The sequence below is a fragment of the Palaemon carinicauda genome, chromosome 1 (genome assembly GCF_036898095.1).
Source record: "Palaemon carinicauda isolate YSFRI2023 chromosome 1, ASM3689809v2, whole genome shotgun sequence".
Lineage (NCBI taxonomy): Eukaryota > Metazoa > Arthropoda > Malacostraca > Decapoda > Palaemonidae > Palaemon > Palaemon carinicauda.
This window is the reverse complement of record NC_090725.1, coordinates 132,008,815-132,026,050: the sequence shown is the minus strand read 5'-3', so window position 1 is coordinate 132,026,050 and position 17,236 is coordinate 132,008,815. Positions and strand designations below refer to the sequence as shown.

The window sequence follows — 17,236 nt, the reverse complement described above, 5'->3', positions numbered from 1 at the left end:
ACCCACTTCCGGATCTGCGTACAGACTGCGTCGTTCTGTTAGGCTTCTCGGATTTCTTCGAGTCTCTCATCACTGGCAGGCAGGTGCTGGATCACTGAATCCGTAAACGCCTCTGTTTCCAAGCAGAAAATCTCATCTTCCTTGGAGGGCTTCCCAACAGGTGCTCGTGAGAGGGCATCGGCGGTCTTCTGATATACCCCTTGGACATACTTCACTTCCGGTGAGTATCTCATGAGCTTTATTCTGAATCTGAGGATGCAGGCTGGCAGTTTGGAGAGGTCAGTTGTTGTGAGTAGTGGTACAAGCGGTCGGTGGTCTGTTTCCACGGTGAATTTCGAGCCAAGCACATGGTCTGAGAATTTCTAGCACGCCCAGGTTACAGCTAGTGTTTCCTTTTCTATTACTGCGTATATCTTCTCTGTGTAAGGGACCGAGATGCATAGTATATCGGGCGTCTGATGCCGTTGCTGTCAGTTTGGAGAAGGACAGCCCTAAGGCCATCTTGGCATGCATCTGCTGCGATGACACATGGTATGTTCGGGTCATAATAGACCAGGACTTCAGTTGAGGACAGCATGCGTTTGATGGTGTCAAAGGCTTCTTTTTGAGCCTTGTCCCACATCCACATTTGCTCCTTCTTCAGAAGTTTGTGAAGAGGCTCGTTCACTCGGGCTAGTGTCGGTATGAATTTGGTGAGTTGGTTTGTCATGCCCATAAACCGCTGTAGCTCTGTGATGTTTCAAGGCTCTGTGATGTTTCGAGGCTCTGCTAGTTCCTGGATGGCTCGTGTCTTATCTGGATCGACGCCGATGCCTTCTTTGGAGACGACATGACCGAGGAACTTCAAGCACTGTTGGTTGAAACAGCATTTTTTGTTCAGCGTCCCTCCGGCGTCTCGCAGCCTCATCAACACATTCCTCACTCTCTCCTCATGTTCAGGTTTTGTCGCTGCATAAATCAGTATGTCATCCATATGACAGATTACCTCTTCTAGCCCATTTAGGATCTTCGACATCAGTCTCTGAAATATTTCCGGCGGCGAACTAATGCCGAAGGGCAGGCGGTTGAAACAAGCGCCCATATGGCGTGACAAAGGTTGTCAGCAGTCTGGAGTCTGGGCGCAGAGGGATCTGCCAGAAGCCGGAGTTTGCATCTAACTTGGTGAAGAATGTGCTTCCCCTAATCTTCGCCAGATTGTCATCTACCTTTGCCATCGGGTGAATTTCACTTCTGACTGCTCGGTTCAGTGGTGTCAGGTCCACACATATGAGGACGTCTCCTGATGGTTTTGGGACGACGACCATGCCAGAACACCAATCGGTTGGTTCAGTCACTGCAGAAATTATGCCAGACTTCTCCATCTTCTTTAGTTGATCTTTCACTTTGGGAAGTAATGGGTGTGGCACTCGCCTCGGTGTGTATAAGCATAACGGGGTGGCGTCATCTCGCAGCGGAATCTTTTACGTCTCTTTGAGCAGGCCAAGCCCCTTGAAGATCCTGGGGAACTCCTCCTTGAAGTCTTGGGACGAATCAACTGCGTATACCTTGGAGGCCGATGTGAGTAGGGCTAGTGCCTGTATAGCTGATTTAGAGAGGAGATTTTCAGACTGATTCCTCATCACATAGACATCTTCATGATGTGTGCGCTGACCCAATTTGATCTCCGCTTGATGTAGAACTCCGACGATTAGGTGGTTTAGGCTGACTCCTCCAGGGCCTCGGAACTGGTCGTTCGATTTGGATAGAACTAGACCTTGCGTCCATGGTGTCGAGTCTCCCACGACACATATCCTGGACCCACTATTGAGTTTGAATCCCGTTACGTGGTTGTTGACTTCTACATCAGTTGACCAGAAATGGTTATCGATCGCATCTATGCTAATCACTTCACCAATATACATCGCTGATGTAGAATCTCCAACGGTGATTTCGTTGCTTTCATTGAGGTACTCATAAGTACTTGGCATTTCTTCAATTTCGTAAGTTGCCTTGCTTCGGCAGGCTGCGGCCCAGTGGCCTTTGTTCTTACATATCTTGCAAGTGTTGTTTCTGGCTGGGCACTGCTCTCTTGGGTGCTTGTCTTTCCAACAATAATTGCATTTTGGCATCTTTGTAGAGTTGTCCTTGCTGCCTGGTTTCTTGCCTTGGGCTGGGGACCATTTTTTGCCTTGCTGATTCTGACGATTTGGACCTTTCCGACCTTTCCTCATCTTTTTCAGATGGTCAACTGGAGCTACCCCCAATATCGCTTCTTTATGGCTGCGGGACATCTCTGCTGCTCGAAGGTTCTCAATCACCTGGTTAAAGTTGGGGCGTTCTCGCAACAGTCTCTCTCGGCTGGTCTCGTCAGTTGTGCCGATAACAATTCTGTCCCTCATTAGTTCATCTTGTAGATTGCCAAACTCGCACGAATCGGCCAATTGGCGTAACCTCATCGTAAAACTATCTATCGTCACATCGCTCTTCTGCTTTGAGGTATTGAACACGAACCTTTCATATAAGACGTTGCGTTGGGGAATAAAATACTCCCTGAGGGCTACGATGATGCGTTCAGGGTCTTTTCTCTGTCTATCAGTGAGTGTTGGTAGGTTTGTCAGCACTCGCTTGCATGCTTGGCCCATGACTGCACATAGCGTCGCTGCTACCAAATTCTTTCCAGTTTTCCACCATATCGCCTCTTAAGGACATGGGGGCTGGGGGAGTGATTTGATAAGTGGCCATGGTTAAAATAGTCAGTCAAGGGCACATCAATCAATGGTTAGATACTAAATCAAAGGCACATGTAAAAACAGTATTAAACAGTATCAATCAAATGTGAGAAACGACATTCCATGAACACCTGGCTGTAAGCTTACGCTGGAATACCTATCTCTTGAGAACTTACTTTAGAATACCTATCTCTTGCGGGCTAGATTTCAGGGTGAAGAGCGGTATTCATCCTAGGCCGTCAAGGCGGTGGCACGATTTTGCTTGGCCACACTGTTTGAGGGCCGGCACATTTGTGATCCCTTTTCTACTCGACAGTTCTTGGCAAATGGCATCCTTCCCCTCTCTGAACGTTCCCGGTGATGTTTTATCCGTTTCACAATTATTTAGAATCCACTAGGTAGCACTGGAGGCGTATATAGGGCAAAGACCGCTGCCACCATATTCAATAGGAGACAAGACAGGACGACATCTTGGAGGGAACTGTCGTTTATTTCAAAGCGCATGCGCGGACTACAACAAGTATGGTGCGCCATATGTACCATATACAACAACCACCATGAATTCAGTTTTGTTCTCATTTAATTTTAGTTGTTTGAATGTCACCCATTCTCTAACACTATCAAGGATTCGGTTTAGAGTTGCAGTAATGTCATGTATATCATTTATGGAGAAGTAAAATTGTGTGTTATCTGCACCAAATAGTTTAAACTTCACGCCATGCCTTTGTAGCATTTTCGATAGACCGATAGTATGGATGCAAAATAAGATTGGGCCAAGTACACTCCCCTGAGTTACCCCTCTGTTTAAGGGTTCATATGATGAATAAGAGTTTCCAATTTGTACACAGTAATTTCTACCAAACAAGTAGCCTTGTCTTTTAGGTATTCAAAGACTTGTTCTTCAACGCTGATGGACCGTAGATCATTTAGTAGCAGTTCATGCACCACTGTATCAAAAGCAGCACTGAGATCGAGCAGTATTAAGATACCACATTTATTTTCATCCATCATTTCTAGCATATCATTTACAACAGAGCAAATGGCTGTCTCCGTAGAGTATAGTTTTCTGTAAGCACATTGGTTGTCAGGCAAAGCTTCTATTACTTCTAAGTGGTTGACTAGTTGTTCAAGAATTACATATTCGAGCACTTTTGAGACAAAGGATACATTTGAAATAGGTCTATATGAGCTTAATTCCTGGTATTCCAGTGCATTTTCAGAGCTGGTGTGACCATAGCCATTTTCTCAGATTTAGGAAACGTACATTCATCAATGCTTGCATTTACTATTCTCATTATAATTTCGGCTAGACTAGAAAAGTCTCTCTCTCCAATTACTTCAGATATTGGCATAGGATCGATCGCGCAGTTTGTTTTCTTTGCTCTCTTGATAATTCTGGTGATGTCATCTTGTGTTATGTTGTTAAATCGTATTAATTTTGTCTGTGTGCCTGGTGTATCATTAATCTGATGTTGAGTATTTACAAATGACCTGGTTATATTTTCAGTTTTGTTTTTAAAGAATACTAGAAAATTATTTGCTAGTTCCTGGTCACTGTATCCATCAGGCAGCTTCTTTTCTTTTACATTTCCCATTATACCATTCAGGAGACGATATAACTTATTTATGTCTATTGCTGCTTCGAGGATCTTTCTATTCACTTTTATTCCTTCCTAGTAGGTAGTTATATTGACAAGCAGCATTTTTGTATTCTACCTTTGTATTCTACCTAAGTACTTTCAGTTTTTAACCTATTTCACTTTACGGTTTTTTTTTTTTTTTTTTTTTTTTTTTTTTTTTTTTTTTTTTTTTTTTTAACCAAAGTCTCTCCATCAAACCAAGGATATTGGTCTTTTACGGTTATAGTCTTTTCCATGGGTGGGCACATGGTATCGTATTCACTTTTACTCACTTTATTGTATGTGGTCATAAGACAGTTAGCACACTTAGCTCCTCACAGACGTTGGTCATCATGACCACATGGAATGTTGATAGCAGGGTTACCCTGGTTGATAGCATCATTCATTTTCTTTGTAACTTCTTCTATAAATACGGTAGGAGAACATTTTTATTTATGTCTAAAGTTTATTTTCTTTACTAGTGCATGTTTCTGTAGAGATAGACTAAACGTAATAAGTTTGTGTACCGGGGAGATAGTACATTTCTCTTCAACTTTTATATCAGATACAATATTATTCATGTCATCACTTGGAACTAAGTTGGGCGTTAGGCATGCCCAGTTAAAGTAGTTGTACAGTCGACATTATTCACTAATTTATATGATTCTAATAACTCACTAAATGTCAAAGCGTCAGGATTTGATGCGTCATCCATCCAAAAATTGAAGTCTCCACAGATAACTGAATCGTTTTTCTCCATGATAGTTATCTCAATGAGAGCATCGAATTCTTCAAAAAAGATACCAGTGTTTGTTGTAAGAGGTTTGTAGATTGTCACAAATGATATTCTTCTATTTTTTGGCGTAAATTTTATTTCTATATATTCAAAGCTTGTTACACTAATTCTTTTCAACGTTTTGAGATTTGAGTAACTTTTATGAATAAAGAGTTCTGCTTGCATTTACTTCTTGACAAAAATTGTCATTTCTTACTAGTTCTCCTCTCTTTATGTACAACCCTTGCTCGCCATTTTCTTTTTTTCTCTCTCAATTGCTCTAGCAACTTCCTTTCTTGTTCCCTTTCCTTAAAAGTGAGGTCAGGTGCTATGAAGACATGTCTCAACTACTCTTTTGATGATTTCTTTAGGTGTTTCAACTAGCAATTTTTCCCCACTTTTATCTAGTGCTTTCTATCAGGATCCTAGGTTTTTGTCTGTTCCTGTGACTCTCTTTCTTCCTTTGGTTTACCTAACCTGCCTACTTCTTCAATTTCCACAGCGATCATTGATCAAACTTCTACATATATCATAATCGTCTTTCAGTTTTTCATTACCATCATTTTTGTACTTTCTTTTATGTTGAAAATTACTATATTGTTTTTCTATTTCTCCTTTTCGTTTATTTCTATCATCTCTGACCTAACATCCTCCCTCACTTCTTCTTGTGTCATCTGACCCGTTCCTATATTATTATCTACTAAAGCTCTGATCTCATTTTAACTCATCTTCAGTGTCCTGTAGCCCTATGAAATTGTCTCTAAGCTCATCATATTGTTTCTTAAGTTTTTTTTTTCGTTTTCCGCCTTCAGGTGTTTGAAACTTCCCCTACATCTACAAAACCATCGGGCATGTTTGGATTCTCTGATTCTTTTATATTAACTTCTATCTAGTTGGTCACAGCCTATGTAGAGAGTGGGGTTCCCCTGCTGTGTGGGACCGGAAAAGCAGCCATCAAAGTATGTGGAACCATACATCACCTAAGTCACATTCGATCGCTTCTTGCAACGAAGCCATGATTTCTTTATGCTCCGAATCGCTTGAATATTCTACCTTTCCTTTTCCTCTTTTCACTTCTTTATTTCTCACACTCACCCCACTGCATCTTTTACTAATTCTATATTTGGTACCGTGTTATTTAGTATCTTTTGGGCTTGAGCATGTTACTCTCAAGTTTATTATTTTCTTAAATATTAGAAAACAATTACGCAGCATCAATCTTTATTCCACTTTAGTAAGGTGCAACGGTAGAAACGGGTGAATAAAGAAGAAAATCCCGAAGAGCCGTTGAATAGGCATATTTCCTCTCCAACCTCCGAAATCCTAACCTATAAACAATAGGTTTCACTTTTCTATAAAAATTTTAACAACTTTTCCTTGATTTTGGATTTTGCAAAGTGTCTGTAATTCGTGTTTTCCACCATAATCGTCAATTTACCCGTCACATTACTCCAGGATCACAAGTAACAGTGCTATTAAGAATAATAAAAAGAAATCAGATCTCTATACCAAGTGTAGGTAGTCCTTAACATGTTGACACCCATTACCATGTAGGGGAAAGTCTAGTCTCAATAACTGGTGAGTAATTTTACATGGGCGTTAAGGTAAGTGGGCGTAACTGAACATAGTTCACCAAGAAGCGGAATTGAGAATGTCCAAGATCTACAGCATGCATCTTCAGGTAAGTCCTATTTTCATAAAAGTCATTGATCCACAGCTGTTGAGAATTGTAGGTAAACTGGTCGCCACTGCTTATCAGCTCAGGTCCAATGTACGGGTATGTGATATTTATGATACTTTAATTTCCAGCCATGGTAAAGTTTTGGATTCAGCCAAATTGGGAAATGTATTATATTAATATATTTTCCTAGTAAAGCACGTGATAACAAAACACTTCTTCTCAATACATTATTGTCGCTAATGCATACTTACAGAGAAAAAAAATATTTAAGGAATTGAAGGTCTTGACTTTTTCTAAGTTTAGTGTTTATCTTTCCATGGGCACGCAAGGTAGCTCTTGTTCGTTTGTATATCTGTTTTCATCTTACTTGGCTCCTCCCCATTGCGCAATGTGACAACATTTGCTTGAATGCGCATTTGCTCCTCCCACTAATGTCGCTCCTCCAATCAAAATACTACTGGGTTCTTTTCAAGGGTTATTATTGGACGATTCATTGGTCTCTCAGTCTTGTTTCAAGGATCTGTTTTTCGTGCAATATAACGTTGTAAACGACAGTATTTTGTTTTTTTCCCTATTTCATTATGGGAGAAACCCGTGATTGTCGTTTGTTTTCGGTTTTCAAAAGTTCCGGTTTCTATATTTTCATCACACGTCATTTTACTGTCATGGATCCTCCGGTACGGTTGTGTGAAATATGTCGTTATTCCTATTTTGATGTGATCGGCCGATTTCATGGGAATTATAATGGAACTCCTGAAGTAGTGAATCGTTTTCTAAGGGAGCATTCCGTATTACCTTTAAGTGTCCAGTGTGGTAAATGTGATTCGCCTTTACATTTTCGTGAGGATAGACATGTGTGGTATTGTACCAAATCTGAACGTATTCCAGTACTTGATGATTCAGAAGAGGGTCAACCACAACCTTCCACATCTTCATCGTCATCTTCCGTTTAAGGTAAGAAGTGATTTAACAAAATATATATATTCAAATTTACCCCTGGTTAAAGGGGGGGTCGCAGGGGGGGCGAAGCCCCCCCCGGTAGGGGTACAGGGCCCCTAGGTTAGGTTAGGTGGGTTTGTTAGGTTCTGTGGTGCCCTGAAAATTACTGTGGCCTTAAGGGGGGGTCGCAGGGGGGGCGAAGCCCCCCCCGGTAGGGGTACAGGGCCCCTAGGTTAGGTTAGGTGGGTTTGTTAGGTTTTGTGGTGCCTTGAAAATTACTGTGGCCATAAGGGGGGGTCGCAGGGGGGGCGAAGCCCCCCCCGGTAGGGGTACAGGGCCCCTAGGTTAGGTTAGGTGGGTTTGTTAGGTTCTGTGGTGCCCTGAAAATTACTGTGGCCTTAAGGGGGGGTCGCAGGGGGGGCGAAGCCCCCCCGGTAGGGGTACAGGGCCCCTAGGTTAGGTTAGGTGGGTTTGTTAGGTTCTGTGGTGCCCTGAAAATTACTGTGGCTTTAAGGGGGGGTCGCTGGGGGGCCCTACCCCCCTCCCCCCGGTAGGCCTAGTTAGGGGTATGGGGGAGGGGTGCTGGAACATTAATTATTCATTTATTGCAAATATCATTCAATGCCCCAACACCCTCCCCCCCCTTCCCCCACCCAAAACCCCGGTTCCCAAAGGGTGTCCCCCATAATTGGTGGGATGAACTAGGGTATACATAGTAAATCTCTAAATCGGTTGGTTTGCAGTCAAAATAAACGTTAAATTCATTGAAACCACACTATTTCTGATGCAACAAATATATTTTTATTGCATTTTTCCAAATTTGGCTGAAACTAAAAATTTACCCCAGCCATATACTTTATTGTTCATATCCGAATACAAACCATCGTCATTTAATGTGAGTATGACTTAAGCGAAGCTGGAACGGCCATTAGCTAGTAAACAATGTAGTGTGAATACTGTACACGATACACTAATTTCTAACCAAATAAATGAACTATATATCTTGTGTTTTATCCATTTTTCACCTTGAATGTTAGGGCAAACCACTGGTTAATGAGTGTTCCTACTCCCCCATATACGAATTATGGGGAATCCCAGTTCGAAACATCTAAAACAAGAGATTTGCAGAAATAGTAATTGTCAGAAATGCATAATAAACACAATAACCAGCTGGAAAAATATATGATTTGTGTAAGTGGTGTGAAATTAAAGTATCATATATACCTATGATTTATATCACATCCCTCATAGGGCTTTTGCTACGTTGTGGCTTGCTCACAAATGAAAATGATCAAGCTGATTCCCTATTCTGGCAATTGGTACATAGATGAATTGTGCACACCAATCATGTAGGTCATTATTTCTGTGATATTTTTTTTTATATATGAGCAACAATAGCTATATACTGAACAGTGAAGGTTTTAACATTACCGATTTCCGAATTAGGTGCAATTACACTAAGTTTTGAAATAGATTGAACTTTAATCCTTGGAATCCTCAGTAGTGAATTCTTGCATCGAGTCCCACGACATCAGAGGCATTGCGGCCTGTTTTGCCTTTAAGAAAAATTTCTCTGCGTCACAGGTTCTTAGGGCAGCCCATTACTAGAGGGATGTGACTCACAGGACCATGGACACCTTTACTCTAGGTCCTGTAGTAGCTGCTCAGCAGGTGGTCTAGCTTCCTTGATTCCTTGAGAGGAGCAGTATCTGCAAATCGATGGGTGAGGTTATGTTTTAGTTTGGGATGAAAGTGCAGAGTGACTGGTCTACTTTTCCTTTCTATTTTTCCCTCTCTTGGGGTACACATTGTAGCTCTCACCAGCTGGACTCGATCTGAGGTAGAATAGCTCACTTGTTATCAGTTAGGCCTACATGATGTTTCAAAACATCCTTGAATCTGTTCCCAACATTTCCTAAGAAAGGGGAAAGTGATAAACAAAGCAAACTTATTACTTGTTCATTAGCAATAGTGTTGCTTTGAGTTTTGCTCTAATCTTGTCTTGCCCTACTAGCACAGGCCGTGATTACCATCAGCTTAATCTGGGTTCATGAGGTGGCCACATCTAATGCTAAGCCTGAGCCTCTTGGTTTAGTTTTTAGCCAGTTGGAATGGGGGCATCCTCCCTCCTTAGGGTGAGTCTCCATATAATGAATAGTTGTTCCGTAACTGGAATACAAACCACGCTACTTAATAGGGGTTTGTTCCGTAACTGAAATACAAACCACACTATTTAATATGGGTAATTACTTTCGGCGTAGCTGAAATGACGAGCCATTAGAATTTTAACGAGGGTTTACTACCCCACCGCTAGTTAGCGGGGTGTAGGGAGGGTAGCTTGCTACCCCCCCCCCCCCCCTCACACACACCTGTGCTTGAGCTCACTTTGCTCTTGGCTCGGGTGGTAGTCGGACGTGTCCGCTGTCAACCTCGCCTTCTTTGACAGCCATTACTAATCTTTTGTTTGATTTTCCTTTGACAGAGTGTGTGTGAAGTTGGCCTCTGCGATGCGTAAGTGTCCTGGTTTACCTGACCGCCCTTGTGGTACCTATATGTCAGCGGTCGAAACGGACCCCCACACTTTGTGTCCTTACTGTAGGGCCAACGGTGTGATAAGAATAATGTGTGTGGTGAGTGCAGGGAGTGGTCTACTTCGCAGTGGGAGAGGTTTTCCCGGCGCCGGAAGAAGTCCAGGTGGGATATTTCTCCTTCGAAGGTTTCTTTAAAAGGAGAAAATCCCAAGGGCTCTTCTTCCGTGGCCCAAACCTCCTCCGAAGCTCCCACTTGATCGGTTTCTTACAAGAAACTGTCGAGTGGTAGCGTAGGCCGCAGTTCTGTTGACCGATCTCGGGGTTTGGGAGAGGGAGTTGCCTCCCATAGCGAGGCAGCTCCTCCTCCTCCCCCGGGGGAGGATTTAAATGTAAATGTTACTAATAATGATTTGTTGCAGCTTTGGGCTTCCTTGGGGCTTGAGGGTTCGCCCTCCAAGAAAGCCTTGTTTGACATAATCAGGTTGGGGGCAGCTGTTAAAACAGTCGCCAACTTTAGCAGAGGTTGATTCTCTGTCTATCGTTGACGTTGTTGTGGCAGAGGCTTCCGATGAGTTGTATCAAACCTCTGCTCCTGATGTTACTGATGTAGCTGAAGGCTTAGTTCCCCCCTCCGAACATCTTTCGAGGGAGGAACTAAGTCCAACGGTCTCTCCTGCCGGTGATTCTCTCCCTCGGGAGAGTTCACTCACAGAGACTCCTCTTCGGAGGACTGCTGATGGTCAGCCTGCTGACCCCACGGCCCCCAGAGGGCGTATAAGGCGTAATGCCCGCCTTTCTCTTCGCCGTAGAGGCCTTCCTTCACCTCACAAGGGTGTTAGGAGGCGCCTCTTCGCTTCATCATCTCCGCATTCCACCGCAGAGGAACCTCGCCGTCGTTCGCCGACTCTACCAGCTACATCCCTGGACCTCTCCGCAGATCGTTCGCGATCTCCTTCGGTGGAAGGTCGTCTTTGCAAAGGACACGCCGACCTTCCACCCGCCAGACCTGCTGACCTGCCGTCGCCGTTCCTGGCCGCTGATGTGCTATGGGCGCCTACTCACCGTGTTATTAAACGGGCAACGGTCCCTTCGGGGCACAAGGGAATTTCATACAAAATTGTATCTAAGTCCCTTACGCGCCAGGTATCCCCTGCGCGCCAGGTATCCCCTGCGCGCCAACATTCACCTGCGCGCAAGCGCTCGCCTGCTGTGGATCCTGTTATAGCGCGCCAGTGCTCACCTGCGCGCCAGCACTCACCTGTGCGCCAACACTCACCTGTTCATTGGCACGCTACTGCGCGCCCTCATCCTGATGCGCCCCATGCGTGCCCCCGTTCTCCTGCGCGGCAGCGCTCGCCTGCGCGCCAACGATCTCCTGCTTGCCCACAATCTTCTGATCTGGGCGCAAAGGGGAAGATAACCTATTCCTCTGCTCGCCCAACGTTATTGCCCTCACGGGCTCTTCGAGATCCTGCGCGCCCGCGCGAACAATCGCCTTCGCACGTGCGAGCGCTCATCCAGCCTGCTGCGTGCCCTCTGCAATCTCCGGAACGCGCCCCTGCCCGCCATCGCTCGCCCGCACGCGCCAACATTCGCCCGCACGCGACCGAGGCCAAATTCTATCGCGCCAGCGCGATCTCACGCGTGAGGCTGCAGGACGCCGCGCAGCCAGGTCATCATCATCGCGTCCTCCCCCCCCCCATCGCGTCCCGTTCACAACATCTCTACCTCCCCTGACAGCGAATCCAGTGTCGTTGAGCTGCCTTGCCGTGGGATCGGCAAGCTCTTCGGGCAGAAGTCGAGACCATGTTGAAGAAGGGCGCTCTCCAAGAGGTCGTCGACGGTTCCCCAGGCTTCTTCAGTCGACTCTTTCTTATAAAGAAGGCGTCTGGAGGCTGGAGACCAGTCATCGACCTCTCAGCTCTGAACAGGTTTGTTCAGCATGGAGACGGCAGACACGGTCAGACTTACAGTGTGACCGCAAGACTTCATGTGTACACTGGACCTGAAGGACGCGTACTTCCAGATCCCAGTCCATCCGTCTTCAAGGAAGTACTTAAGATTCAGCCTAGACAACAAGATCTACCAGTTCAAGGTGCTGTGTTTCGGTCTCTCCAGAGCACCTCAGGTTTTCACCGGAGTGTTCACCCTAATATCGTCGTGGGCACATAGGATCGGCATCTGTCTTCTCCGTTATCTGGACGACTGGCTGATCCTAGCAGACTCAGAGTCAGCCCTTCTTCGACACCGAGACAAACTTCTGGGACTTTGCCAAGATCTGGGGATCATGGTAAATCTCGAGAAGTCTTCTCTGCTTCCTACTCAAAGACTGGTATATCTAGGCATGATCATAGACACCAATCTCCACAAAGCCTTCCCATCAGACGACAGGATAGCAAGGCTGAGGAGGGTCGCGAGTCATTTCCTCAGACAAGAAGAGCTTCCAGCCCAATCGTGGTTATGTCTCCTTGGTCACCTCTCATCCTTGGCCCGTCTAGTTCCCAACGGTCGCCTCAGAATGAGATCTCTTCAATGGCGACTCAAGTCCCGGTGGAATCAAGGTCACGATTCCCCGGACGTCATGATCCCTATGGGTCCTGCGGAACGGACGGACCTTCAGTGGTGGGTGACAGACGAGAACCTACAAAGAGGAGTGGATCTTCTCGTCCTCCCCCCGGATTTGATGCTGTTTTCGGACGCCTCAAAGAAAGGGTGGGGGACCCACGTTCTGCACCACAGGACCTCAGGACTGTGGTCAGAATCAGAAAAGTGCCTCCATATAAATGTGCTAGAAATGAAGGCCGTATTCCTGGGCCTTCAACAGTTCCAACAGAACCTGGCGGGTCACTCTGTGGTGGTGATGAGCGACAACACCACAGTAGTGGCTTACATCAACAAGCAGGGTGGTACCTTTTTAGAGCAGCTATCCCATCTCGCAGTAGAGATACTGAGATGGACCGAAATCCACTTGATTCCACTATCGGCTCGCTTCATTCCAGGCAAGAGGAATGTGCTCGCCGACAGTCTAAGCAGAGCGTCTCAGAGAGTGAGTACCGAGTGGTCTTTGGATCATCTAGTAGCCAACAAAGTCCTGACTTTGTGGGGTTCCCCGACTGTGGATCAGTTCGCTACAGCGCTGAACTTCAAGCTCCTGCTGTACTGCTCCCCAGTCCCGGATCCCAAGGCACTCTGGCAAGATGCCTTCCAACAACGGTGGGACAACATCGACGTATACATCTTTCCCCCATTCTGTCTGATGAGGAGGGTACTCAACAAGACCAGAATATCGGTCAATCTCTCGATGACCCTTATACTGTAGCTCCGTCATGGCATCACGCGGAATGGTTTCCGGACCTTCTGCAACTCCTAACGGAACTTCCGAGAGAACTCCCTCCACGAGACGAGCTACTCAAACAACCACACGCCAACATCTTTCACAAAGCCGTAGCTTCGCTTCGCCTTCACGCCTGGAGACTGTCCAGCATCTCCTCACTAAGAGAGGATTTTCGCAACAGGTTGCGAACAGGATGTCTGGACACCTGCGAAGGTCATCCGCAGGGGTCTACCAGGCAAAGTGGCGAGTTTTCTGTGGTTGGTGTCGTGGGAGGGGTATCTCTCCACTCGATGCCACTATTCCAGCAATAGTGGAGTTCTTCGTGTATTTGCGAGAAGAAATGCGCCTTTAAGTCTCGGCAGTGAAAGGCTATCGCTCAGCCTTAAGTCTAGCCTTAAGGCTCAAAGGAGTGGACATTTCTTCTTCGCTGGAACTTTCCCTACTCATACGAAGTTACGAACTTACCTGCCCTCAGTCGGAAGTGAGACCTCCTCTATGGAACGTGGTTCGAGTTCTCAGGTCTCTTAAGAGACCTCCCTACGAACCATTACGCCAGGCTTCAGATCGCCACCTAACTTGGAAGACGGTGTTCCTACTAGCTTTGGCCTCGGCCAAGCGAGTCAGTGAACTTCTTGGTCTCTCGTATGACATCACCCATTCAAGGGGATGGGGGGAGGTAACGTTCAGATTCGTCCCTGAGTTTGTTGCGAAGACTCAGAATCCGGGAGAGCCAGACCCTCGGTTCGACTCTTTCCAGATCTCGAGTCTTCGTTCTGTAACAGATGACCCAGACCATCTCCTACTGTGCCCAGTAAGGAGTCTGAGGCTATATCTCAAAAGAACGGCTGCAGTTCGTCCCCAAGTGCAGGCATTGCTTTTGAGCACTGGGAGAACAAAGAGGAGGGTTACCAAGAATACTATCTCAGCTTGGATTCGTAGGGTAATCCATCTGTCCCTGAATCCTGACCCTCCTCCGTCACGTCGCCCTAGAGCACATGATGTTAGGGGCGTAGCTACGTCCCTGGCCTTGAAGAAGAACTTCTCAGTTATGCAGGTTTTACACGCGGGGGTGTGGAAGCGTCAGACGACCTTCACAGCCCACTACCTGCAAGACGTGACCCACAGGAGGCTTGATACGTTCTCTATCGGCCCTGTGGTGGCTGCACAACAGCTGGTTTAAACCTCAGGCTCCTTAATGGACAAGTAGCAGAAGGTTGAGGGCATTGTTACCCGGTCTTAGTCTGCATGAATGAAAAGGTTTGTCTGGCCCTTATTCTTTTCTTCATCCTCCCCTCTCTTGGGGAAAGCAGCATCCTGGGTTCTCTGCACAGCTGACCTCGAACCACCGCAGGTAAACCATGTTTCCTTGTGTTCCTAGTATTAAGCTAATACTGTCACGTCCCCAAACCCTGAAGAGGTGGTATTGGGAGAGTCCTAGCCTAAAGTTTCCATCTAAAGGACTACAGGTCAACTTCCTAGGACGATTCACACTTCAGACCTTCACGCACAGCTTACGTAGGCCGCAGCCCTTGCACAGCAAGGTTCTAGCGAGGTGCAGGGACTCCTTATTGTTGAGTGCTGACACACTCAGATACCGAGTCCCCGGGCAAAGCCAAAAGCCAGTACTGGCTGGGACTTACCACCCTTCCTAAGGGGTGAGTCACCCATATTAAATAGCGTGGGTTGTATTTCAGTTATGGAACAAATGACAAATTCGTAGGTAATTTGTATTTTTCCTAACTATACAAACCTTAGCTATTTAATCAAACTTGCCCGCCAGCCCTATCCCCCGTGAAGTCCTACCTCTAAGCAAAGTGAGCTCAAGCACAGGTGTGTGTGAGGGTGGGGGTTAACAAGCCACCCTCCCTACCCCACTAGCGGTGGGGTAGTAAACCCTCGTTATAATTCTAATGGCTCATCATTTCAGCTACGCCGAGAGTAATTACCCATACTAAATAGCTAAGGTTTCTATAGTTAGGAAAAATACAAATTACCTACGAATTTGTCATATTACATTTGGCGTAGCTGAATTGATGAGCCATTAATTTTTAACGAGGGTTAACTACCCACACCGCTAGTTAGCGGGGGTAGGGGAGGGTAGCTTGCTACCGCCCCCCCCTCACACACCTGTGATTGAGCACACTTTGCTTTCGGCTTGGATGGTGAATGGACGTTGCCGCTCTTCATCCTCGCCGAATATTGGCAGCCATTAACGGTTTTGGTTTTATCTTTTCTCTTAGTGTGTGTGTGTGAAGTTGACTTCTGCGACCATGCACACCTTCCCTGCACTCTCCGGCCGCCCTTGTGGGACATTTATGTCGGCTGTGGAGACTGATCCTCACACCTTTTGTCCTTCATGCAGAGGTCAACGGTGTGATAGCGTTAATAAGTGCAATGAGTGTAGGGAGTGGTCTTCCTCCCAGTGGTTAGAGGTTTGCGCAACGGCGGAAGAAGTCCATGCGAGATATTTCTCCTTCAAAGGTTTCTTTGAAGGAAGAAAAACCCAAGGCCTCTTCTTCTGTCTCCCGATCCTCCTCCGAAGCTCCTACTCATTCGGTCTCTTACAAGAGACCGTCGAGTAGTAGTGTAGACCATGTTGTTATCGGCCAACTCCGGTTCTCGAGAGATGATGTTGCTTCCCCTAGCGAAGCAGCCCCACCTTTCCCCCCGGGTGCGGCCTTGTCACTAACTCCCCTTTTACAGATTTGGTCTTCCTTAGGGCTTCCGGGTCCACCCTACAAGGAAGCCTTGCTGCAGTTCATCCGCATGGGTGCTTCTGTTAAGCAATCATCGTCGCCGTCAGAGGTAGACCCCCTGACCCTTGTCGGCGTTGTTGTGTCAGAGGTGTCTCATGCGGTTTCATCCATCTCCTCTGCCACTCCAGACTCTACAGCGATTGCTGCCGACTTAGTTTTCCCCGTTCCTGAACATCCTTCAAGGGGGAAACTAAGTTCAACGTCTGTCTCTCCTGCAAGTGTTTCTTCCCCTCGGAGGAGTTCATTTATAGAGACTCCTCTTCGGAGGACTGCTGCAGCGCACGGTCACCTTGCTGAACCAACGGCCCCCAGAGGGTGCATTCGTCGGAAGGCACGCCTTCCTCTTCGCCTTAGAGGTCTCCCTTCACCAGCGGTGAAGAGGCGCCTCTTTGCTTCATCGTTGTCGCAGCCGTCCCCTGCAGAGGAGTCTCTGCTGCATTCATCAGTTGTCACTGCTCCTGCAACTTGTCTTGTGACTTCGGCCCTGGACCTCTCTGCCGATCGTTCGCGATTACCTTCGGTGGTGGTCGCCCTTACAACGGGCACGCCGACCATCCACCCTCCAGACCGGCCGACGTACCATCACCGTTCCTGTCACCGGTAGAGCCTACTGTAGCTCTACTAAAGTGCCCATCTGCGCGCCATCGCCCTGCAGCTCGTCAGACTGCCCGTCACTCTACAGCGCTACGGCGTGCCCCTTCACCTGCTCGCCCTCACAGAAGGCAGGAAATTCATGTGCCTGCGCGCCAACGTTCACCTGTGCACCCTGCGCTCACACGCCAGTGCACTACAGCGCGCTTGCGCTCTCCTGCGCCTACGCGCCCTGTGCCAACGTGCCCATGATCTCCTACGCGCCCACGATCTTCTACGCGCCAGCGCCCTCCTATATGCCA

At 46.7% G+C, this 17,236-nt stretch overlaps 1 protein-coding gene across 5 annotated transcripts in view; it reads left to right on the top strand.

Moving 5' to 3' along the window:
* The first annotated feature begins 6,424 nt into the window (after nt 1-6,424).
* LOC137651648 (leucine-rich repeat-containing protein 40-like) overlaps nt 6,425-17,236 on the top strand; it is a 475,618-nt gene continuing 464,806 nt past the window's right edge. For 3 of the 5 annotated variants that reach the window (XM_068384869.1, XM_068384890.1, XM_068384879.1), the window contains exon 1: nt 6,425-6,616. The gene's annotated coding sequence lies outside the window, so the exon portion shown is untranslated. Of the gene's footprint in view, nt 6,617-6,650; nt 6,784-17,236 lie in introns of those variants that run through there. The other 2 variants (XM_068384875.1, XM_068384886.1) reach the window with 2 other exon arrangements.